Source organism: Notamacropus eugenii, chromosome 5 (assembly GCF_028372415.1).
Source record: "Notamacropus eugenii isolate mMacEug1 chromosome 5, mMacEug1.pri_v2, whole genome shotgun sequence".
In the NCBI taxonomy this organism is placed as follows: Eukaryota; Metazoa; Chordata; class Mammalia; order Diprotodontia; family Macropodidae; genus Notamacropus; species Notamacropus eugenii.
In genome coordinates this window covers 434,916,056-434,940,921 of record NC_092876.1, presented here as the reverse complement: position 1 = coordinate 434,940,921, position 24,866 = coordinate 434,916,056, and the positions used below count along the sequence as shown (strand labels likewise).

The following is a 24,866-nucleotide window of genomic DNA, read 5'->3' as shown; positions in this document are numbered from 1 at the left end:
AAGGAGGAGGGGGAGGAGGGGGAGGAGGAAGGGGAAGAAGAGGAGGAGGAGGAGGAGGAGGGGGAGGAGGGGGGAGAAGGAGGGGGAGGAGGTGGTGAGCTCACCAGTCGCAGAGAGGATCAGAAACTTCTCGCCCTGTCCCCACCCCGCCACCATCCTCCACTTACAAACACATACACACACACACACACACACACACACACACACACACACACGAGAGCCAGGGGTTTCTCTTGAACAAGCTATTTGTTCGTCCTGCTGATGTGTTTCCCAGGCTCACTCTATGCCAAGACCTCCATCCTGGGTGCTGTGAAATTGCAAAAGAGGGCAAAATCTTGCTCTCCTTATGCTTACATAATAATGAGGAAGATTCGTACTTGTACGATCTGGGTGGCTGCCTCTCCCACCCACATGGAGCCAACCTTGCTCCCCTGCTTGTGTGTGGTGGTTTGGGGAGGGGGGCGGTGTGGAAGAGGGGCGTGTCTGTGAGCTGCTGGGGGGAGAGGAGAAATCAGCCTGCATCGAAGAAGCTAAGGGATGTCAAAAAGCATCCAATCCAACCCATGCCATAACATGAGTCCCTTGCTAGTATAGAAAAATACCCAAAGAATGAATGAATGAAAGGCACCTATTAAGTGCTAACTTCGAGATGACAGGACTGGGGATATAAGTCCAAAAGTAGGATATTCTCTCTCTCTCTCTCTCTCTCTCTCTCTCTCTCTCTCTCTCTCTCTCTCTCTCTCTCTCTCTCTCTCTCTCTCTCCCCCCCATGTGTGCGCGCACACACATACACACACACACTCACACACATCATCTTCGCCCATTAGCTTCCCTGACCTCCTTCAGTTCCCAGCAAAAAGCTTAATTCTAGTGCCTTCACTCTGTGAATAACTTTCAATTTATCCTATGTGTTGCTTGTTTGTACAGTTATTTGCATGTTCTCTCCCATGTTATTAGGTGAGTCACTTGAGGACAGGGACTGTCTTTTGCCTTTCTTTGTTTCCCCAGTACTTAGCATAATGCCTGGAATATCTTAACATTTGTTGACTGACTGCTCAACTATGATGTTTTTTTCATAGTCAGTGTGTCAAGAAGGGGCTTACGTTCAAGTACGTGGAAACAATACATACAAGGAATTGGTAGCCAGAGGTTTTTTGTTTTGGGAAGTGACACAGGTAATCAGTTGACATACTCTTTTCTTGGAGCAGCAATAGTGTTGATTTGATTACTGTCCCCAAAGCAGGGATGGTCATTAACAAGTGGCCATGGTGAGGGTGGGGTAGCGAGGTAGCAAAATGTATAGAGACCCAGCCCTGGAATCAGGAGGACCTGAGTTCAAAGGTGGCCTCAGAACCTTACTAGTTGTGTGACCCTGGGCAAGCCACTTTATCCCAATTGCCTCAAAAAAAAAAAAAAAAAAGTGGCCATTCAGCTTCCATTGAAAGACCTCCAGTGAAAAGGAATTCACTAAGCCACATATGGATATTTTTCTCATTATTACAAAGTTTGGTTGGGGGTTGTTGGGGTTTTCACCCTTGCATCAAGTCTAAAACTGCTCCTCTGCATCTTCCAAATGCTGTTCCTAGTTCTGCCTTCTAGGGACAAGAAAAGCTAGTATAATCTAGCTCTTCTATGTGATATCCCTTTAAATACAGAAAGATGTCCATCATGTGTTCTTAAAGCCTTTTCTTCTCCAAGCTAAATAGCCCTAATTTCTTCAATGATACTTGTGTTACAACATGGCCCCAAGGGTTAGGATGCTGTCTTATCCTTTTCTATTAAAGGGCCCATCTCAGCTCTGGATGTTTACAGAACAGACACAATCTTGGGGGACCCTGACTACCTAAAGGAAGAGTTAGATTATTTTTCTCACACTCTTTGGATTGTTATGCTGCACCACCACCCACCTTGGTGAGTATTTGGAGGAAATTACCTAAAGCTTAGGTTTGTCCCAAGTAAAGGGTCTCCCCAAAAGAGAGAGCAGAAAGGTATTCAGTGTGCAATATGAATCAGGTATGGGATAACTAGTTATTTCCTATATACAAAGGAGATGATCATTACAAAAGGCCATCACAAGTTCAAATTTACAAAGATTCAAAACAAGTAACTGTTGTTAAACTCTCCTGAAAAGGTGATTAGCAACCATCAAAACAGAAAGCTTCTGGTAGGACTGCTAACTAGATATTGTACATTTCACCTTGGCTCTGCACTGTCCAAGAAATTCCCTCTTGGTCCATGTCTTCTGGAAAGCCAGGCCAGGACTTAGACTCATCCTCTTGCCATTGGTTACTTCAGATAATGAAATAACTCCTCCTCTGACCAGTCAGCTCCACCTGAAAGACCCAAGATCGACAACTCTCATACTCACAAGGTGGTTTCCAAAGATAGAATTGTCCATCTACAAATTGCTGCTTGGTCACCTATGATCAGGCACAGAAACACAAACCACATCACAGCTAGAGATCTGAGAATGAATCTCTTGTCTAGCCAGGCAAAATTGGTGCTTTAGGTGCCACATGTTTACATTTGCAGTGGAATGAGGAAAAAAGCAGACCCTCCTCCACTCCTCACAGGAGAGACTCTAATGGTGGTAACATGATTTATGACTGGGAAGTAAAGAAAGAGACAGAGGGCAGGTCTCTCCCTTTTAAAGATTCATTGAATCCAGGGTTCTTCCTGTTTAGGGGCCAGTAAGGGGATTGCTTCATCATCTCTTAATTGTCTGAGACTTTGAGTGCTGGCTAGAAGCAGGCAGGGCAGCTCTAAGTGTGTTCCACAGACCCTCATGGCTCCTATTACATTTTCATGATGTTCTCAAGTCCTCTTGTGAAATTATGGTCAAGCCTCTGTAGATCAGCCTCTCTAAATTGAGTTAAGTTGCTTCTTGGTCACAGACGTACAGTTTTCACTGGGCCCATCCCTGAAGCCTTTCAAGCTTGGTAGAACTTACCAAACCTAACACTACATTGTCATAGACTTAACAAAATCAGAGTCACCTTTATACCGTGGTAAGGTATCTGAGGGGGCCTAGTAGAAGCATAGAGGAAACAGATATGAAAATATGCAAAGAAATCATAAGCAAGGACAAATTGGTGTCATACAAACTACAGGTCCAGTGTATAAGGGCAGAGAGAAGGGAGATGCAGGAACAATTTTCAAAATATAGCCAGAACAGCATGGCTGCTTGTGAATAGACATAGCCTTAAGCAAAATTGTGAAATAGGCTTAATTAATGAAACAAGCATCCCACCCAAAGCTGGAGCAAGGCATTGTGCATCCTAGGCAAGGTTTGAACATTAAACCTCTCTGTGTTACTGTTGACCAGGGACTTCATGCTTTGAGTGGTACCATAGATGTTCATAGAGCATGGAAGTTGTATCTTCAAATCCTAGGATGAGCATTACCATCAGTCCTTCCCTTTTGTGGGCCTGATTTTATTCTGCTTCCCAGGAAATTCATCTGATAAGCTAATAACTGTGTTATTATATATTGTATTGTTTTTTCCATTCTTGAAGAGGACCAATGACAACAGGAGGATGATGTCTTGACTTGCAAGTGAATTGGATTTAAATGAGGCAGAGTTGTGCAAAATCACCAGTTTCACTCTCTCCTCCAGGGTCACCTGAATCCAGTGGCAAGACATAGTTCAGTGCCAATGAAGATGGCTCCAGGTGCAGTAGGAGACCTTGGCCTTTTTAAGCTAAGGTCTTTCCCAAGTCTCAGTTTGTCTGAGGCAACACCCATCCGGTGATTTAAGGCTAGGTAAGAAATGAAGCAAAAGATGACCCAGCTTGCCTACTCAAAAAAAAAAAAAAACCATACTGGGAGGGGAAGACCCTCAGGGTTTCTGGCCAGAACAGAAACAATTGCTATTTGCCCTCCCTGTGAACCATAACTGCCCAAACAATGAGCAAGTGAGGCTTGAGCAAGGACCTATTATTGGTCAATCGGTGAGAGTCACAGTGATTGGAGTTTAAGGTTTAAGAATGTAGAAGTTCTGAAAGTGTGCTACTGCCCCCTTGGGGGTTCTGGAACGACTGGGGGTGTGTGTGTGCTGTACTAGCCTTGAGTCCAATGTGGGGGGGACATTGAATAAAAATAAGAAGGCGGTTGTGTTCGTCCTTCCTTGCCGAAGAAGACCATGCCATTAGAGATAATGACATGACTTGCACTTGACTTTGTTTTGAGTGAGGGAGGGCTGTGTAGGTCACCAGCCTCACTTCTCCTCCAGAGCCATCTGAATCCAGTGACCAGATATTCTTCAGGATGACTGGAGATGACCCAGGATGAGGCAATTGAGGTTAAGTGACTTGCCCAAGGTCACACAGCTAGTGAGTGTCAAGTGTCTGAGGTGAGATTTGAACTCAGGTCCTCCTGACTCCTGCACTGCTGCTCTATCCACTGCACCACCTAGCAAAACCCATCATATATGTTTCATCTTTATGTAACAGAGTTAAAGTCATTGTGATTACATTATTTTCTTAATAAACACACAAAATCCAAATTATAACCCATCACTGGTCAAGTCCGAAGTTCATCAACAGGTCTTAACAAGCAAGTGTTGACAGGCAAGCATGCTGTGCATTGTTGAGAAGTCCAGTATGAATGAGCAGGAATAAGTATGTGTAATGACTTGTTACAATAGAACATGGTGACATGATGCAATATTGCATCATCAAAGTTTCAATTCAGGAAAAAAATAACATATTTATAATAATTTATTCAATTTAAGATGCATCATTTTTTTTAAAAAATTTTTGTTTTTGAAAAATGATACAAATCTTAAAAAACCAGGAAAGGGTTTTAAAAAGTAGATTTTCAGGGGGACACTGAGTAATTCTTTTTTGAAAAGGTGCTACTAGGCCAAATAAATTTAGGAACCTCTGGTTTAAGACATAGTCAAGCAGTTCCATTTGGCTTTATCAAAGCCTGGTGTTCCAGTGCTCTATTTAAGAAATCATAAACTCCATGAAAGAAAAGAGTCAATTGTCCCAGTTTTTTTTTTTTAATGATTGAATAAATAAGTGGGGAAGAAGAAAAAAAAAAATCTAGCCAGTAAACCTCAACATATCTTGTAAGGTTTAAGGGATCAAAATTTATATTCCTTTGGGCAGATGTAAGGGTATGATTCTCCATGTGGACGACGGAGAGGAGAGAGAAGAGGGAGAGGTATGTATTATATAGTTTTGTGTCAACCTGTAATAATTCATGTGTTGTCTTAGAAGTATTTGCATTTTAAGAAGGCAATGTTTCACCCAAAAAAAGTTTGGTTTTAGGGAATTTTGTTTAATTATTGCTTCCCCTTCAAAGGGGAAGGGCCAATCCTAAACCTTGCCTTAGGGCATATTTGCACTCAGGTTCTATGCATTGTCTATGACTGTAACTCACAGGTTTTGACTTCTAACAAAACAAATACTAATGGGTCATGGACTACTTGCTCTTTCACATATAGGATGTTCCATATAGACTGTTCCCCTCCCCCCACCTGGAGTGCTATCCAGTTATCTTTTACACCTCCTGACTTCCCTGACTTCCTTCAAGTCCCAACTACAATTCCATCTTCTGCAAGAAGCCTTCTCTGATTGGGCAGGTAGGTGGCAAGATGGATAAAGCACTAAGTGTGGAATCAGAAAGACCTGAGTTCTAATCCAGCCTCTATGGGACAAGTCATTTAACTCCTGTGTGCCTCAGTTTCTTCAGCTGTAAAATAGAGACCATAATAGCACCTACTTGCCAGAGTTAGCTGAGAAACAAGTGAGATAATATTTATAAAGCACTTAGCCTAGTGCCTGGCACAGAGCAGGCACTTAATAAATGCTCCCTAACTTGACTTGAGGTGATTTATGTCTCTTAGAATCCGTAGCTTCCTTTAAGGCTGGCCTGCTTCTTGCTACATGAGACTTTTCCTGATTCAGTCCCCCACCCCCAATCTAGGTGTTAGGGTTCTCCTCTCCCCTATTTCTTTGCATTTATTCTGTTTATATTTTTTTAAATTTACGTCACTGTGTTCACTTGTTTTCTCCAAGGAGAATATAATCTCCATGAGGACAGGGATTCATTGTATATGAGTGTTGGGGAAGGGAGATCGGGAGGGAGACACCTCATTCAGTCTTGGAGGGTAAAGGAAATGAGGGTACAAGAACTTAATAAATTCTTGTTGAATAAAAAAACCAGAATTTGGGGAATTAAAGTATTTGTAACAATATTTTAACAATCATTTTATTGCATATTTATATACATGATACAATACATTTATAACAACATTTTTAACGTCTTTTGTTTGCCTACTCATAGTTCTAGCAACTGCCCCTACTCCCCTCCCCCTCACACATAAACAGCACCACTCTCCTGTCCAAAGCACCCAAAGCTCTTTTATTGCCCAGGAGAAAATTCAACTGACAAACAAATCTCGGTAACATATTTAACAACTTAATGTGTTATCTGTCCCGGGAGCATTTATCTTTTAAGTAAAAGGTAATGCTTAACTCAAAGATGTTTGATTTCTGAAATTTGGAGAATTGTGTCTGATGATTGCTTAAGGAGGTGGGGTTGATAGCTGAGCAGATTAGTGCTGATTTTGAATATTTTAGCATCTGGGACCATAAAATATTAAAAATGAGCAGAAAGTTAACTAAGGAGCAGCATTTCCTTGATTGTACCAGGAGCCCAATTACCCAATAAACAGTTTTTTCATGGCAAAGTACAAAGGAGGTTTCAATGGCAGGTGTACATTAGAGTTCTAGAACTATGAGTGTATCTACAATCCAAAGAAAAATTCTAGGCTAGATTGCAAAAGAGATAGCATGTAAGAACACAGAAAGAGAAATGGTGATCACTAAAAACCAGCATGGGTTCATTAGGAACAAGTCAAGACAAAATAATCTAATTTCCTTTCCTCATAGGGTTATCATACTGGTAGATCAGGGGAATGCTGCTGATACAATGTAACTATTTAGTGATTTAATTTAGCAGATATTTATTAAAAACATTATTATGTTTCAAAACACTAAGAATACAAAGACAGAAACAAAATGGTCCCTGCCCTCAAGGGGAAGAAGGGTAACATATACATAAGTAAATACAAAGTCATTTTAATTTTTAAAAATAGTCCAATAATTGTGTGAGTTGGCACTTGCATACAGAAAGAGCTTCACAGACCTTAAACACTGTAGACATAAGGACTGGACCTGTGATTTCATTAATATAAAGAATTCCCTGGGTGAGAAAATTCTACTACTGTAGGTTGGCACTTTCTCTGCAAACTTTTGTCTTTGAGAGTCACCTAGAACAATGGTTCTCAAACTGTGGTCCAGGAACTTCTGGAGATCCCCAAAATCCTTTTAAGGAGTTCTTGAGCTCAAAGCTGTTTTCATAAATAATACTGACATTTTAATTCAATAGATTATCAATAAATATAAACCACATAAAACAAAGTTCTTGGAGGGTCCTCAATAATTTTAAGAGAATAAAAGAGTCCTGAGACCAAAAGTTCCAGAATCACCAGTCTGGAATATTGAGAGGTTAAGATATTGTCCAGGATCATGGAACCAGTAACGTGTCAAATCCTGGTATTCCTGGATTCCAAGTCAATTCTCTATCTACTATGTAACATTGAAAGCACCATACAAATGTAAAGTATTTGTTGTGGTTCTTTTTATTATTTTTTGTTATCATTATGAACTAGAAATTCTAAAAGGTAGAGAATAAACACCTACACATTCCAGGCATAGAAGACCATTTGTGCAGAGAGGAAGGAGATGGAATACAATGTACAGGGATGACATGGAGAACTGTAGGCTGGATGATAATATAACTAGATGATTGTATACCTAGATGTTTAATGTAATTATTTTTATCTTAAGTCCTTTGGAATTGTCTTGGATTATTATATTGTTCAGAAGGACTAAGTCTTTTCACAATTGATCATCATACGATATTTCTGATGCTTTGTACAATGTTCTGGTTCTGCTTGCTTCACTTTGCATCAGTTCATGTAAGTTTTTCCAGGTTTTTCTGACAGCAACCTGCCCTTGATTTTTTAATAGCACAATAGTTTTTCATTACCAGGACCACAACTTCCAACACACTTTTAAATTTAATTTACATTATTAACAATTTCTCCATCACGTTCCTTAAGGCTAGACAATCAACAAAACAGTCCTGTCCCAGTCAACACTTTTGTTACTAACAAAGACCAATGAGCTTGTCTTCAATTCCTAGGAAAAATTCTAGACTGCACCATTAAAGAAATGATGAGTGAACTTTGAGAAAAGGTAGTGATGATCACCGAGAGCCAGGATGGTTTATTCAAAAGAATATCATGCAAGACAAGCCTTACTTTCTTTGTTAGATCAAGGGAATGCTATAAATATTGTTTATCTAAATTTCAACAAAGTATTTGACAAATTTCCTTTGGTATCCTTTAGAGAGATGTATAGAGATATTGCCTAGGCAATAACACAATTAGATAGATTCAGAACTGTTGAATGACCAGAACCAAAGAGAGGTCATTAATGACTTAAAATCAACTCGCAGAGAAGGGTCCAATAGAGTAACAGATACATATGCCCTTGATTGCCCAATATTCAGCACTTTTGTCAGTAGCTTATATAAAGGCATGCTTATCAAATTTACATATGACACAAAGTTGGGAAGTATGGCAAACTTGGTCTATAACAGAGTCAATATCCAAAAGAATTTCAACAAAATTATGTCAACTCTCCAGCCAGGGGTGTACTGGTAACAACTGACTCTCTGAAAGCAACAATTTATACCCAATACACTATTTTTAATAATATTTTGTTTTTCCCAATTATTGTAAAAACAATTTATAATATCCATTTTTTTTAATTTGGGTCCCAAATTCTCACCCTCTTTTCCTTCCCCCCTCCCTGAGACAGTAAGCTATTTCTATTTGTCCTACATTCCCAAAGAGGACCAATGACATCATTAGGGTGATGTCTTAGATTGCATGTGAATTGTATTTAAGTGAGGCAGAGCTGTGCAAAGTCATCAACTCTACTTTCTCCTCCAGGGTCATCAAAGTCTAGTGGCAAAAGCCCAGGATATAGTGGGTGATCTTTGTCTTTAAAGGTCTTCCCCAGGTCTCAGTTTATATGAGCCCATACCCATTTAAAAACTAAGGTCTGTTATTTCCATATTAGTCATGTTGTGAAAGAAAACAAAAAAAAAATGGGGGGAAAAAAAAGCAAAAACCAGTATGCTTTGAACTGCATTCAGATTCCTTCAGTTCTCTGGAGATGGAAAGTGTTTTTCATCATGAGCCTTTGGAATTGTCTTGGAACATTGCATTGTCAAGAGTGGCTAAATCTTTTCACAGTTGATCATCATACAATATTACTGTTACTATGTACAGTGTTCTCCTGATTTGGCTCACATCACTTTTCATCAGTCCACATCTTTCCAGGTTTTTCTGAAAGCATACTGCTCATCATTTCTTAGGAAGATAGTTTTCCATTGCAATCAAGGACCACGACTTCCAACACACTTTTAGTTTAATCTGCATTATTAACATTTTTTCCATTACTTTCCTTAAGACTAGGTAATCAACAAAACAAATCAAGCCCTACTTTGTACCTTTTGCCAATTTCCAAGTTGTAAATGCTCACACTGAAAATTTAACAATTATGTCTCCCAATGTGATTCAAGGTGACTCTAGCACACCCTGATTCTAGCCCAATTAGATGACATATAATTGGGATAAATGTAAAATCTTACTCGGGTTCAAAAAATAAACTTCATGGGTATAAGACATGAATGACTACATAGTGGCTCATCAGATAAAGATGGGCTGGCAGGGGTGAGGTCATGGACTAGTAGACTGCAAGGTCAACATGGCAGCCAAAAAAGCTAATATAATTTCAGGATACATAGCATCCAGGATAAGAGAGGTAATCGCTGGACAGATCCCATATGAAGTATTGGGCTCTGTTCTGGGAGCCATATTTTAGTAAGAATATTGCTAAACTGGTGAACATACAAAGGAGACTGATGAGGAAGGTGAAGGACCTCCAGATAAAGTCACATGAATATCAACTGAAGGGACTGAAGACGTTTAGACTAAAGAAGAGAAAAATTATGGAGTTTATTATGACTCTCTTCTATTATTTGGATAGTTGTCCTGTAGAAGAGTGATTAATTTGTTCTTGACTCCAAAAGGGAGAGATGGGAACATACAGAAGGTTGTTGTTGTTCAGTCAGGTCTGACTCTTTGTGACTCCATTTGGGGTTTTCTTGGCAAAAGATACTGCAGTGGGTTTACCATTTTCTTCTCCAGATCATTTTACAGATAAGGAAACCGAGGCAGAGTTGTGACTTGCCCAAGGTCACACAGATTGTTGTTGTTCATTGAAGAAGTCCTATGACATCAGGACGATGATGTCTTGATTTGCAAGTAAATTTGGAATTAAGTAAGGCAGAGTTGTGCTAAGGTATTAGCCTCACTTTGCCCCTCAGTCTTCTGAGTCCAGCAACAAGACTTAGGTCAGTAAAACCAAAGATCACCCCAATGCCTTTTTAAGCTAAGGTCTTTTTCAGGTCTCAGTCTATCTGAAACAACACTCATTCAAGTGATTAAAGGCTAGGCGAGAACTGAAGCAAAGACAGCCTAGTTTGCCTTCACAAAAGAATCAATCTGGGAGAGGAAGACTCTGAGTTTCTAGTCAGAACAGAAGTAACTGCTATTTACATTCACTCTGAGCAATCAAAACCCAAACAATGAGGCAGTGAGGCTTGGGCTGGGACCTTTTATGGACCAGTCAGAGAGATCCAGAGTGATTTGGGTTTAAAGGCATAGTCGAGTAGCTCCATAGGAATCCCAATGGACCTTTATCAAAGCCTGGTATTCCAGAGCTGTATTTCAGGAAATCATAAATGAAAACTACATGAGACAAAAGAATTAATCATCCCAGTTTTTTCAAATGATAGAATATATGGGGGGGGAATCTAGCCCCCAAACCCCAAGAAAGCTTGCAAAGTATAAGCCATCAAAATGTATATTCCTTTGGAGAGAGCACCCACATGTATGGCATGACTCCCCATGTGGTTAAGTTCCCTTATCGAACTTTCTGTTGTTATTCTTGCTGCGTCTGTCTGTACATACTCACCTCTGCAATTATGTTGCTTGAAGTGATCAAGAAGTAAGTAATCTATTCAGTTTCCATTTTCTTTCAAAGAATGTTTCAAATTCTTCTTTATTATTGAATGTCCATCTTGTGTCTTGTATGGTTAATTTTCAGAATAGGTCACCCTAGACAGCATGCTAAGCTCCAGGGCTCTTCCATTCTCTCGTTCCTTTTCTACTGGTGGGAAATAATTCTGCATTATTTGAGTATCCTTTCCTTTGTATTTGAAGGTCTTTCTCCTGATGGCTTACAGAACTTGCTGTTTCTAAATTGAATTGTTAAATTTAGGTTTAATGTGTCTTAGAGTTTGCAGCAACGAGTTTTTTCTCTGGAGGTGATCTGTGAATTCTTTGAATTGGGATTTCATTTTCTATGTTCAGAAGCTCTGGGTAGTTCTAGTATTTCCTGCATTGTGGTGTTAAGGATTTTTGTCCTGCCAAGTCTTCTAAGAGACCTAGGATTTTGGGGTCATCTCTCTACATTCTGTCTTCGAGATCTGTATGTTTTACTTGCAGAGTGAGCATATTTTCTTCTAATGTTTTTATTTTTTGCTTCCCTCCTTCTGTGTATTTGCATTTCCCATTTATTTATCTCTCTTTTATTTCTTTGATGAGATTTGTCATTGCAGATTCAAGACTTTCTATACTGATCATTTTTTTTCTGTATAGAGCATAAAATATGCTTTCAGAATTCTCATTTCTCCTTTAAAGCCCTGAAGGACAGCATGGTATAGTTCCATATTCTCCTCATATTCTTTAGGATCCTCTGTCTCATGAAATGTTGAATCATTTTTCTTCCTTTTTCTCTATTTATCCATAGGTCCCTGGACTCATTTACTAGATCTAGCAGTCATGTTTCCTTCTGTTGTTACTGTTTTTTCCTGTTGATTTTTCTGTTAATGTTCAAGGTCTTTGAGATTTCTTCTTCCTTTCCAGTCTCCCCCTTCCCTTTTATTTTCCTTATCACTCACCTCTTGGACTTTCTCCCTTCTCACTCTGGTTTCCTTGGGGACTGGCTCTCAAAGCCTCTCAGCCCCTCCCACATCGGATAATTCATGGTTCACCTACCTAAGTCTCTGACCTGAGAGAACCTGGGGTGATCAGAACTGGCCCCAGCTGAGGGCTGAGCTTTTATCCCCAGTCTTGGAAGGATGCTTCACAGCCTCCCTGTCCTAGTGTTTTATCCTGGTAACCTGTCCCACTTCTGTTTCTCAGTTCTTTGGCTTGGCACCAGTAATTGAGAGCCTGCTTTCCCCCAGCACCATTAGTTCTGCAGTGCTGATGCTTCCAGTTTGCAGCCCCCAACAGGCTTTTGCTATTGAAGAGTTATAACCAAGTTGACTGTTACGGCCTGAGCAAACTTCCATAACCTGGAGCCAGGATCTCTATGACACTAGAAGGGGGGGGGGGAGGGGGTATGGTCTGTGTTGTACCCTTGGATCTGCCAGCGAGACCTTGATGCCTGTAGCATGGAAAGTGGAGGAAGAATGCTGAGTAAGCTCAGGGATCAGTAAGCCTCAGTTCTTGGGTTCTGGGGTTTGTCTTTTTTAACCTTCTTTTGGATTCTACGTAACCTAGACCATTGAAACAGCTGCAGTAGCTTTATCTGTAGTACATTATTTTTGCTTTGGAGAGGTTTGAGAGTTCATGGGAATTGGAGAAAAGGTCTAGTCTACCATCTTGTGGATCACATGACCCAGAAACTATAAATGTCAGCAGCATAAAATTAGAAAAATTAAACTGAAGCTGGGTATGATGGCACACACCTGTAAATCCCTGCTACTAGGAAGGCTAAGGCTGATAGATGGCTTAAGCTTAGGAGTTCTGAGTTGCAGTGGGGCTAAAGGCCATCAGATATCCACACTAAGTCTAGCAACAATATGGTGAGCCCTGGGGAGGTGGAGCACCATAGTGGCTAAGAAAGGGCAAAGTGGCCCAGGTTGGAAATAGAGCAATTCAAAAGGTCAAAGCTTCTGTGTTGATCAGTAGTGGGATCAGTTCTAGTCTGGATAAGATGGGAAGGGAGAGAAACAGAGAGAAATAGAGACAGAGAAACACAGAGAGGGAGAGACACAGAGGGAGAGGAAAAAAAAGGAAAGGAAAGGAAAGGAAAGGAAAGGAAAGGAAAGGAAAGGAAAGGAAAGGAAAGGAAAGGAAAGGAAAGGAAAGGAAAGGAAAGGAAAGGAAAGGAAAGGAAAGGAAAGGAAAGGAAAGGAAAGGAAAGGAAAGGAAAGGAAAGGAAAGGAAAGGAAAGGAAAGGAAGGAGGAAGGAAGGAAGGAAGGAAGGAAGGAAGGAAGGAAGGAAGGAAGGAAGGAAGGAAGGAAGGAAGGAAGGAAGGGAGGAAGGAAGGAAGGAAGGAAGGGAGGGAGGGATTTTAATAGGGATATATGTAAAATCTTGGCATAGACTGGAAAAAAAACAATTGCATAAATACAGATTGAGGAAAACTTGGCTTAATTATAGTTCACAAGAAAAAGACTTAAGGGTTTTAGTTTAATACAAACTTAATACAAGTCAACCATGTGATATGACTGCAAAACATGCTAATCCAATATTTGGCAGCATGGAGGGGAGAGAGAGAGAGAGAGAGAGTGAAAGAGAGAAAGGGTGAGAGAGAGAGCACATGTATTCAGCACTTAGTATGTACCAGGCACTGCTAAATGTTGGAAATACAAAAATAAGAAAACAAGATGGTCCCTAGTCTCCCAGAGCTGATATTCTAATAGAATAAAACAAAACAGAAAGGGGAACTGACAGTGGGGTATGGTGAGGGATGAGCTGCTTTGGCTTTCTTGGGATGTGGCATTAATTGAGGTATGGTATCTAGAAGGTACCAAATACCACCAAATAAAGTCCACGTGGAATATCAGATTCAATTATGTGCATCACATTTTAGGAGGGACCTTGACAAACTCGATCAAGCCCAGATTTGTGACAAAAATATCATGGCATCTAAAAACTATGTCATATGAGGTGACTTGATTGAAAGAACTAGGAATATTTAACACAGAATTTTCAAAGATGTCTTCAGATATACGAAAATGTGTCATATGAACTTCTTTATTCTGTGTAACTTTAAAAGGTGGAATTAAGACCTACTGACTGACATCACAAGGAGGCAAATTTTGGATCAATAGAAGGGGTAAAAATTCTTAGCAAGTAGAATGGAATTCCAAAATGGAATGGGTTGTAATGAGTTCTCTGCCACTGGAAATATTCAGAAGATCAGTGCTGAAAGAGACCTCAGATGCCACCTTTTCCATCTCTCTAATTGTACCAAGTTGAGCCTGGATAACCCCTTCTCACAGATATTGCATATTGTTTCTGGCATGGGATAAGAAGCTGGATTTGAGTCAGAGAATCATTATTTACTTACTCTGAACCTTGACTGTTACTTACCTTGGACAGGTCACATCTTTGCCTGTTTCCTATTTATCAAATGAAAGGGTTGGGCTAAATAATCTTTGAGTACTAGATCCTTTGATTCCTTCCAACTCTGAGATTCTCTGATTCTCTAAATCTTCAGTGGTTTAATTTCAGGCATCCTAACACCTTTGCACATGGTAGATGTCTAATAAATAGGCATCGATTTTTACTTGGATTAAATTGAATTGAAAGGTAGAAACAATTTCAGGCTACAGCAAGGGGGAGGAGGAGGTTTCTTCCTGATGTCTCTGAAATCATATCATGTACAAACTGTCTTTCCAGCTATGCATAAAGTTAAAATATCATGAGTGTCCTTAGGTGATCTACCTGCTGGTTCCTAGCAATATAGCATTAATATTTATAATATGAAAGGATACATCCTACTTTTGTTTCCTTCTATACAAATGATACATGTGGTAAGTGGTCTATAGAATCTTTTTCAGCCTCTGGACCAATTAAGGAAAACAACAGCTTGAGAATAGACCTATAGCTATAGTGGGGCAACTGGAGCTTTTCCAGGACACCAACATCCAGAGGCACATATTTCCTTGTTGCAGTCATTCAATCTGCTCTCTCCATACATAATGATACCTTAAGGGTCCCACTTCTCTTTGAGCCTGCCTTCTGCTGCAATGATCTTGCTTTTCTCCAACCTTCACTGTACAGTCAACCTGCCACCTCTCTCCCTGGCCCCCATCCCAACATTTTCCTGGAGGTTACTCAATGAAACCCCATCAAACTATTCTCTGCTCTGTTTTCTCTCATCCCTTCCAACCTCATCCCTCCCAAGGAGGTCATCATGATTGTACTTGACTGATGTGAAATAGCCTTTATGCCCTGGATGTCAGAATCACTAGTTACAATTCTGCTTGAGAGTGAAGGAAAGACTGGAATTGAGTGCTATCAATGACAAAAGGCTGAGTGACCGAAGAATGTGGAACGATGTTTCAAAAAGGTAGGATGGGAGTTCTGCACAAGCAAAAATGTGGACAACAGACACAACAGACACACCATGTACACACATATACACACACATAAGCATACATACACACACACACACACACACACACACACACACACAAGCCTATATTCATCAAGCAAATGGTGCACCATGAAGTTTAAATAGCCCCAAGTACCCCAGGAGGTCAGTGACAGGCATGGAGCTAGGTTTTAGAACCTCATTCTCCTAATTCCCAATTTCATTATCTAGTCTCTAGACTACTATATCCTGAAAAGGTCTTAGAGAAATTTAGCCTCGTATGTACCAAGTCCAGGCTAAAAGATGTAACAGTGTGGGACAAGATGGAGAATTCAAGGGAGTGGTCTGGTGGGAAAGAAGCGGGCATTGTCAGTAACGTGTAAGAGGAGAAAGCCTGGAGGTACTGGCATAATTAGAAATCTACCAGCTGTAGTGGGGCAGGAGGAGTATGAGTGAAGAAGAAACTTTCGTATCAAAACATAAACAAAGTCTGTCTTAGGAGGTTTAATGTCAAAAGGAGAAAGAAAACCTGGGAACGATTTTACAGACCATAGGACCCCTTAATGGGTAACTTGGGGCAAGTCATTTTATCTGTTTTTGGTTGTTCTTTTGTCTTTTTGGAGGCAATTGGGGTTAGGGTCACACAGCTAGTAAGGGTGTCTGAGGTGGGATTTGAACTCAGGTCCTCCTGACTGTAGGGTCAGTGCTGTATCCATTGTGCTACCTAGCTGCCCGCACTTTATCTCTTTAGGACTTAGTTTCCTCATCTGCAGAACAAAAAGGTTGTGCTAGACAATCTCAAGTCTCTTATAGCTGTAGTACCAATACTACAAATAGTAATGTTTATAGCTGATGTTTATATAGCCCTTTCCCCTTTGTAAAGGGTATGACCATCCACCCTTTCATTTCAGAGGCAGTATAATATAGTGGAAAGAATGTTGGTTTGGAGTTAAACAGCAAGGATTCTCATTCTAGATCTGTATGACCTTGGGCAAGTCACTTAATTTCTCTGTGCCTCAGTTTCATCATCTGTAAAACAAGGAGATTTTACTAAAAGGCCTCCAAGAACCATGTCAACTCCACAGCTATAATTCTAAGACAATCATTCACATGTGCATGAGACTTTCAAGTTTACAAAACACTTTCCTCACCACAAAACGGAGGTAGTACCCATTTTATAGATGATAAAACTAAGGTATAGTGGGTCAGCAGACTTGCCCAAGTGCACAGAAACAGTAAAGTGCAGAGAGTCAGATCTTAGTTAGCCTATGTCCCTAGTTCCTTACAACACAACAACCACCCCTCTTAACAATCCCATGAATCTATGGTACTGTATTCTCCATTCTTAATTATCTGTAAAAATGGACTATGGGAATACTTCAATATTCTAGTGAATCCTTGATTTATCAATGTATGTACTCTCTTGAATGAATCAGGACAGGTGTCATTTGTTCCTGCCCATCCTGTACAACATGAGAAATGCAGAGAACATTCTCAAACCTCATTTTGATCCATGAATTCACCCTCCTTCCCTAAGAAGACCACAGTGTGCCCCTTTTGACCTTTGGACACAGCCCCTAACACTCTATTCCAAAAATGACTGATTGATATTTTCCCTTCTACTGGTAATGGTCAGGCAGCTGGGGGAGGAGCCAAATTGGAGAGACCATTTTACTGTCTTTGTGACCTGGACAAGTCACTTGACCCACTGCACCTTGGTTTAATCATCTCTTAAGCCATAGGCTAAAGAAACAATCCCACAATCACTGAGAACTGATTGAACTCACAGAATCCCCTGAGTGAAAATCAGATTCCATGACACAAATATAGCAGCTGGCAAAAAATTCATACCTTGTGTTGTTTGGATTATATTTGCCCAAAATAAGTAATAATATCATGAGTTCCCGAGAAAGTGGAAGCCTATGTGCCAGGACTTGAGCACCTGGCCACAGCAATAACTCATGGTTTATACAGGACTTCAAGGTTTGCCGTGACACCTAAGTGATATGGAGGATAGAGCACTGGTGGGCCTGGAGTCAGAAAGACTCATCTTCCTGAGTTCAACGTCGACCTCAGACACTTACTAGCTGGATGACCTTGAGCAAGTCATTTTCCCCTGTTTGCCTCAGTTTCTCCATCTATAAAATAAGCTGGAGAAGGAAATGCATCCAGTATTTTTGCCAAGAAAACCCCAAATGGGGTCATGAAGAGTCAGACCCAACTGAAATGTCCACAATAACCTACAAACAAAATGCAAAGTATGTCTGTGTACATCTACATGTAGATGGTTAGTTGGTTGTTGTCCATCTTCTAAGAAGGCCAAAATGACATCACCATGATAAAGTGAGGGTCCAGTGTGTCCAACTGCGGCTGATCAGACCAATACAAGCTCGGAATGCTCTACCACAGGTTGGGCACAGGTAGTCCGTCTGAACATTTGGGGCAGATATCCCAAATTTGCACATCCTGCATTTACTTTGTGCTGTCTCAGTTCTGCTTTGCTCATAGAGCACAGGACCCTTTATGATGAGGGCACACCATGCTGAGCTGTCTATATGTAGATAAATCTAGAGAAGATGAACATATGTACATGTGTGCACACTTGTGTGCATGCATACATACGTAGATACATATATATGTTTGTATATACACTTGTATATATATACACATACATACATACACACACCTATATATGTGTGTGTGCATATATATATAAAAATGTTATATATGTGTGTGTGTGTATGTGTAGGTGTGTGTGTCTGTATATATATGTATATATATAATTTGATCCTCACCACAACCCTGGAAAGTAGGCGCTATTATGATCCCCATTTTACAAATAAGAAAAATGAAGCTGATAAAGATTAAATGACATTCCCAGAGTCACATGCCTAGCAAGTGACTGGGGCAGGATTTTAATGCAAACACACTATCCATTGTACCATCAATTGTAACGATATCCTTGCCTTGTGTGTATGTAAGGGGGGAGTGGGGGGGACTGGAGGAAAGGGGGAAGAAGAGGATGCCATAAGTGGAATTTGCATGTGCCATGGCTTCTGTGTGCAACCCCTTGTTCTTCCTACACAGAGGCCTCTTTGTCCCCACCAATAGCAGGATGGCAGCCCCACCCAGGATGAACTGGACTGACCCACAGTCAAAGCTCTCCTGCTGGAGCAAGAATGAAGAGAAGCAGGGCCCTGCAGAGGGCTCTCCTTTCTCTAATCTCTAGCCTCAGAGTCAGAGAAGCCAGAGTTAAGAATCCTCTCAGATGGGCAGTCGGAGCAAACAACCCCCAGTGTGCGCTGTTCCCCTTTGGCAAGCTGCCCTGCCAGACCCAGAAAGGGCGGTGAGTAGTTGTCCTTCCAGAAAAAAAAAAAAAGATAGCCAATGCTGACGGAAAAGCCAGGCCATCCAGCGGAGGCCCAGTGCTGATTCGAAAACAGAAGGGGGAGGGAGACCCCTGTGATAAACACCACACACATCTGAGATCTCCAAGGCAGCAGTCATCTGGTAATCATTTGAGTTTAGAGTAATAGTTGAAAGTCGAGCACTAACCTGAAAATTGCTTCTCCCTTTTGTGCATTTTTTTTCCCACAGTCCAGTTAACACAGTGGACAAGCCAATCCTCATTCCCGTCGGCCTCATTAATGAACCTGCAGCAGAGAATGTGTCGTGTTATTGCTGAGAGCCTGGAAGCAGCACGCTTCCCACAAACGTGCAGATACCAGATAGAAAAGACCTCTTCCTTTCAGCTCCTTCACGCAGCCTTCCCAGGTACACACTGCTAACGTGCCGCTGAAACCTTCCAGAATACATATAAAGTGGATAGTGCCTTCCTGTGTAGCAGACACTCCCTGGGACCACCCTGGTAATCACAGTGTCACTTTCATGCCAAATCACATCAAGCTGCATCTGTGTATGCACACACATGCATGTACACACGTATGTCTGTGTTGAGAAAATGGAGAAAGGGGGTAAAGGTCTTCCAACTCCCACCCCCAACGAAGAGCTCACCTCATCAACAGGCAAGATTAAAAAGTAACAGCAATCACTGACTGGCCCACGTGCCCACGAAACTCCCACAAATCAAGGGCAGCTGGGAGAGTGGAAATGATTTAGCTCCCAGTGAAGAGGAAGGAATGTGTCAGTGAAAAAGAGCAAATAAGAACTTTACGTTGGGGTGCTTTACTGTTTGATTTCTTCAGGCAGCAGTGTACCCCTGTCTGCCTTCCTCATCTTGTCTGCTATTGGCCTGAGTCGGGCTGGTGCTTTACTTGAGGACTTAGAGAGCCACATGTGGCTTCAAGGCTGCAGGTTCCCCACTCCTGGGCTAGTCTGTTGTCAGATTTGGAATTAGAATAAAACAATACATCTGTAGACCATCTAACAGTTAGCAAAAGAAGTTTACTGAGCCATAGCAGGAAAAAACTATTCAATGCAGATGCAACCTAACTCAGGTGAGTGTTGCTTCCCTGCCTCTGGAACCACCATGTTGTAATGCCAGTCTAACTGGAAGCAGAGCTACTTGTGTTTTATTTCTGTTTCTTTGAGGATCTGGGCACCAAGGGGTGGTATGTTGTAGGAATAATATCTGCCCCATGCAGGGTAGGCTAATTTTTCCTTAAAAGGCATCGAAACCATTGTTGGAGACAATTATCTCAGGAGACCAAGGCTTGAGCTATGGGCATAGCTTCCTAGTAGTTTAAAACAACAGAAAGTCTACTAAGTGAAGGGAAAAATTTAGAACTCAAAATTAAAAAAAAAGAGAGAAATAAACAAGAAGGGAGGGAGGGAGAAAAGAAAAGAAGGGAAAGAGAGAGAAAGAGAAAGAAAGATAAAAAATCCCAGACTTCTCCTCCCCCTTTTCAAAAGAACTGAGGCCCGAATCTTAACCATCTGATCCACATGGAGGGTGTTACCAAATCTTTGCAGTTCACACTAGGCCTCCCAGGGTAAAGTGGTGACAGCGAGAAGGAGTGGCGCACAGTCACAGGACATCTGAAGACTCTTCAGGCACAGATTCAGATCCTTATCACAGGTCAGGGTCCCCTTTACTGCTGCCCAGGTTAAGTTCACTCTGATGGGAGCTGTGCCATTGCCTGCTGCTGCTGGGGTCTAGACCACTGCCTACTGCCACTGGAATCTATACCAGTGCCTGCTGCTGTTGGGGTCTACACCATTGACTGCTGCTGCTACATCCTGCACAATGTTCCCTTCCTTATGCCAGAGCCTCAGAAACGTTGGTGTCTACTTGACCAAGAGCTGCTCCAGAGACTGCCTCCTTCTTCTGGGAACTGACTGTTGGGTCCCCTAGGCTGAGTGCTACTACAAGTATTACTACTCCACTGTCCATTCTTGGACCTGTGCTGAGAGATCCACTCCCACAGAGGCCTTTCAACCATGCCTCCCTACGTTTTGGAGAGAAAGAGAGCTAGAGTTCATGGGAATAAAACAAGAGTTCTTTCTCCTTTTGGACTTTTTAAACTTGTTTTCAGCAAATCAATTGAGGTACATTTAGGCACACTTGTCCTAAACAACACTTCCAGAAAGTTCTTGATGGGCCTGAGAAGGATCAAGTCTTGTCCTTTTAAATGCCTTTCCCACAACTGCACCAAAGGCTCCCAACAAAGTCCATATGGTATACCTTCCAAGGTCATATAAAAGCTCCCAAGAAGTTCATCCAACATAGATCTTAGAGAAATCCCAAAATTTAGTCTTTAAGGAATATCTAAGCCTACTAAGTGACTTCTAGATGGCTCCATAGAGTCAGGAAACCCTGAATTCAAATGCAGCCTTCCTAGCTGTATGACCCTGGGCAAGTCATTTAATCTCTGCCTCAGCTTTCTCAACCGTAAAATGGGGTAACGACATCATCTACCTCACAGGGTTGTTGTGAGGTTCAAAGGTGATAATGTTTGTAAAGTGCTTGGCACAGTGCCTGGTCCTATATAAATGCAAGCTATTATTATTACTACAGCTAAAAGACCTGGAGATCTCCATCAGCCCAAATAGAAAAATGATGCAAATTCAACAATGGACATTCTACAGCATTTTTCCTCCTCAGAGCATAGTACTTAAAAACAGACACATTCCCATCAGTCTCTAGTCCTGGAAGGCCTACAGATACTTTACTCCCTAACCCACTTGGGGCAATGGCCGGGGAGACCTCACAGTATGAGGCCAGAGCTGGCAGAAGCACAGAGGCCACTAAGAGCTCTAGGTTCAGAACTGGAATGAAATGAAACACTCATGAGCCATCTGATAGTTAACAAAGAGAAATTTACTTAGCCATATCATGGAAAAGATACTCAGTACGAACACAGTGTAGCTACTCATCCGTCTCAGTCCAGTCCAGCTTCCTTGTTGGCCATTCTGGTCACCCATTTGACCTGAGGAAGACCTCCATGTGGGCTAGACATTTTTACTCATGAAGAAGGAAAAATGGCCCCAAGATTCAGTCCCCTGAGTCCATCAAAGGTTCAATTCCAAAGCAAAAACTAGCCTAGCCTATGGGGGATAGATGCTGCTTCTGTAGGGCCTTCCCTCTGCCCTTTCTCTGACCACCTTCCAGGCTGCTTGACCTCACTGGATCCCTATCTCCTGCCTTGTTATAAATGTCTGTTCAAACGGCCAGGGCTAACATGATTCCGTCAGAGGCAAATTGCAATGATTTTTCTTATGTCCTTTGCCAGTGTCTGCACCATTTGCTTCCCCAGCTCGGGACTGTTTGTTCTGCCCTATGAGGTCATATTTCAGGGGCCAGTGGGTCTTTCATGGCTCTATTTGATAACAACTTGCATATAAGGGAGGGACAGAGAAAACAGGTCCAGTAGGCAAAGCAGCTCAGCCTCCATATCCCAGCTGAACAATAAAGGCACGAACGGCCAGCAGACTTCTTGGGGGATCGTCACACAGCTCTCAGCCTGTCTGTGAGTCATGCTACCCAAGGGCCATGTGACTGCAGACATCTGAGAATCGCTACAGCCCTTCTGGCCAAATTGATATGAAATCAAATTGAGAAAGAAGAGAGGAGAGAAAGAAAGGAAGAGGAGAAGAGGGGAAGGGAGAAGAAGAGAGAGAGAGGAGAGAGCAAAAAGGAGGAGGAGGGGAGGAAAGAGGAGGGAGAAAAAGAGAGAAAGGGAGAGAGGAGAGAGAGAAAAGGAGGAAAGAGGGGGAGGGAGGAGAAGAGGAGAAAAGAGAAAAGGAGGAGGAGGAGAGAAAAGGGGGGGAGGAGGAGAGAACACACTCATTTTACCCACATGCTCATTTTACCCCCAGCTGAGGAAGTCTGACATCACTCCAGAACAAACAAAACCAGTCTTTCTTTCTTTCTTCTAAGCTCACATTCTTGAGCCATTCCAGGATTATGACAATCAGTCTAATAAAGTCTGGGCTCAAGATAGCTGTCTATACTGTCTGGAGAGTTCAGCTTTCCAGATGCCTTCTGTAGAAGCTGTGTTGTTCCCGCTTCTAAAAGTTCACGGTGTGGTCAAGGCAGGGGGCAATAGGGAAGAGAAGAAGGGACAGATTATTTCAAATGGTTTCTAAGTCCCCAAAATGGAACCCATCTTGGGGGCTTCTGGAGCTCATGTGGCCTTTAATGTTAGGAGTTAGGGTTAGAATCGACAGAGCTTTCCCTTTCAATTAGATTGAAATTCTTGAGCTGTTTTCTGGTTCATTTTGGATTCCGTTCATTCCTGTTTGCAGTCACCTGGCCTGTGAGCGCCCGTGAGTCATGGGAGTTTGCCTGCTTTGAGTCCTGTGCATTGAGGTCTACCTTGCAGCTTGTTTCCTCATGCTGGGCATGTCCAGAGTGTTTTGCGGTAATACCATAAGCCCCTACAAGAGCACAGAGTGATAGGAAGTAGCAGAGTAAGATATTGTCCCTTGGGTACCACGGAGCCAGGAGAAACGTGCTGAATTTGAATTGTTCCATCCCCACCGACCCAGAATCTGAATGAGGGTGATTGTCTTCTCTTTTTAAAGGCTCCTGCTGTATTCCAAGATGCTACCAAGTGATTTAACATTAGAATCAAATTCTTCTCACATTTAAAAAAATTTTAAACAAGGTTTTCAAATAATTTACATGTGCCCAAGAGCTAATTTCTTTCACAAATCCGTGTATTCTCCAAAGACTTTCTTTTTACCTATTTTTAGGGATTTTTTTCCTTTTGTGTGTGTGAAGGGTTAAATATTAAAAAGAGAGGCAGTGTAGCATAGTTGGCAGGGTGTTCATGTTGGAGGCAGGAAAATCCTGGGTTCACATCCTGCCTCTGGTGACTCACTTACCCTCCATGAGTCTCAGGTAACTCTTTAAGATTTATTTGCTAAGTTATAGAGGGGCAGCTAGGTGGTGCAGTGGATAGAGCAGGAGTCAGGAGGATCTGAGTTCAAATCTCACCTCAGACACTTGACACTCCCTAGCTATGTGACCTTGGGCAAGTCACTAAACCCCAATTGCCTCATCCTGGGTCATCTCCAGTCATCCTGAAAAATATCTGGTCACTGGTTTCAGATGGCTCTGGAGGAGAAGTGAGGCTGGTGACCTACACAGCCCTCCCTCACTCAAAACAAAGTCAAGTGCAAGTCATGTCATCATTTCTCTGATGTCATGGTCTTCTTCAGCAACAAAGGACGAACACACACACACGCTATGTTATAGACCACTCCAGATCATTAGTAGATGGAGAGAGTATTCATTCCTATAAGATAATTAACATGACAACAGCATTCATATAGTCCTTTAGGGACTATAAAAATACTTTGGACATCTCATTTTCTCCTGTCCACAACCCTGTGAGTTAGATGCTTTTATCCCCCATTTCACAGATGAGAAAAGTGAGGCTTATATAAAGGTCAAGTGCCTTGCTCAGGGTCCACAGCTAGTGTCTGGGAGAAGATTTGAGCTCAGGTCTTCCTAACTCCAGGTCCAATGCTCTCTCTACTATATACCATCACAGATCCTCACCATGAGGACCTGAAAAAATATATTTTTTAATATAGAAATAATTTGACCTTTCTAGATATCCTGGTTCATGGGAATCGATGGATAAAAAGCAAATATGGTCTAAGGATTCCAGTCAGGGTCTGTGAATTGATGGTACCAGATATGGTCATCTGAAGTATCATCATCCCATTCTTTTTTGCCTCTCACTGGTGTGATATTCTTACCACAGCTAGACAAACAGTTCTCTCTCTCTCAATACCACTTAGGCTGCGAGGTGCAGTGGATGTCACATTTAACTTGAAAGTCAGGAAGACTTCAGCTCAAGACTTAGATTAGTCCCTTTATCAGTATATGACCATAACCAGATCAC

At 41.6% G+C, this 24,866-nt stretch overlaps 1 long non-coding RNA gene across 1 annotated transcript; it reads right to left on the bottom strand.

Moving 5' to 3' along the window:
* Positions 1 to 2,009: 2,009 nt before the first annotated feature.
* LOC140507167 (uncharacterized) lies at positions 2,010 to 19,555 on the bottom strand. The gene is made up of 3 exons (XR_011968221.1): positions 19,289 to 19,555; positions 19,105 to 19,202; positions 2,010 to 2,333 (listed from the first exon to the last, which is right to left on the bottom strand). It is a non-coding gene; the product is annotated as an uncharacterized lncRNA (long non-coding RNA).
* Between the last annotated feature and the right edge of the window lie 5,311 nt (positions 19,556 to 24,866).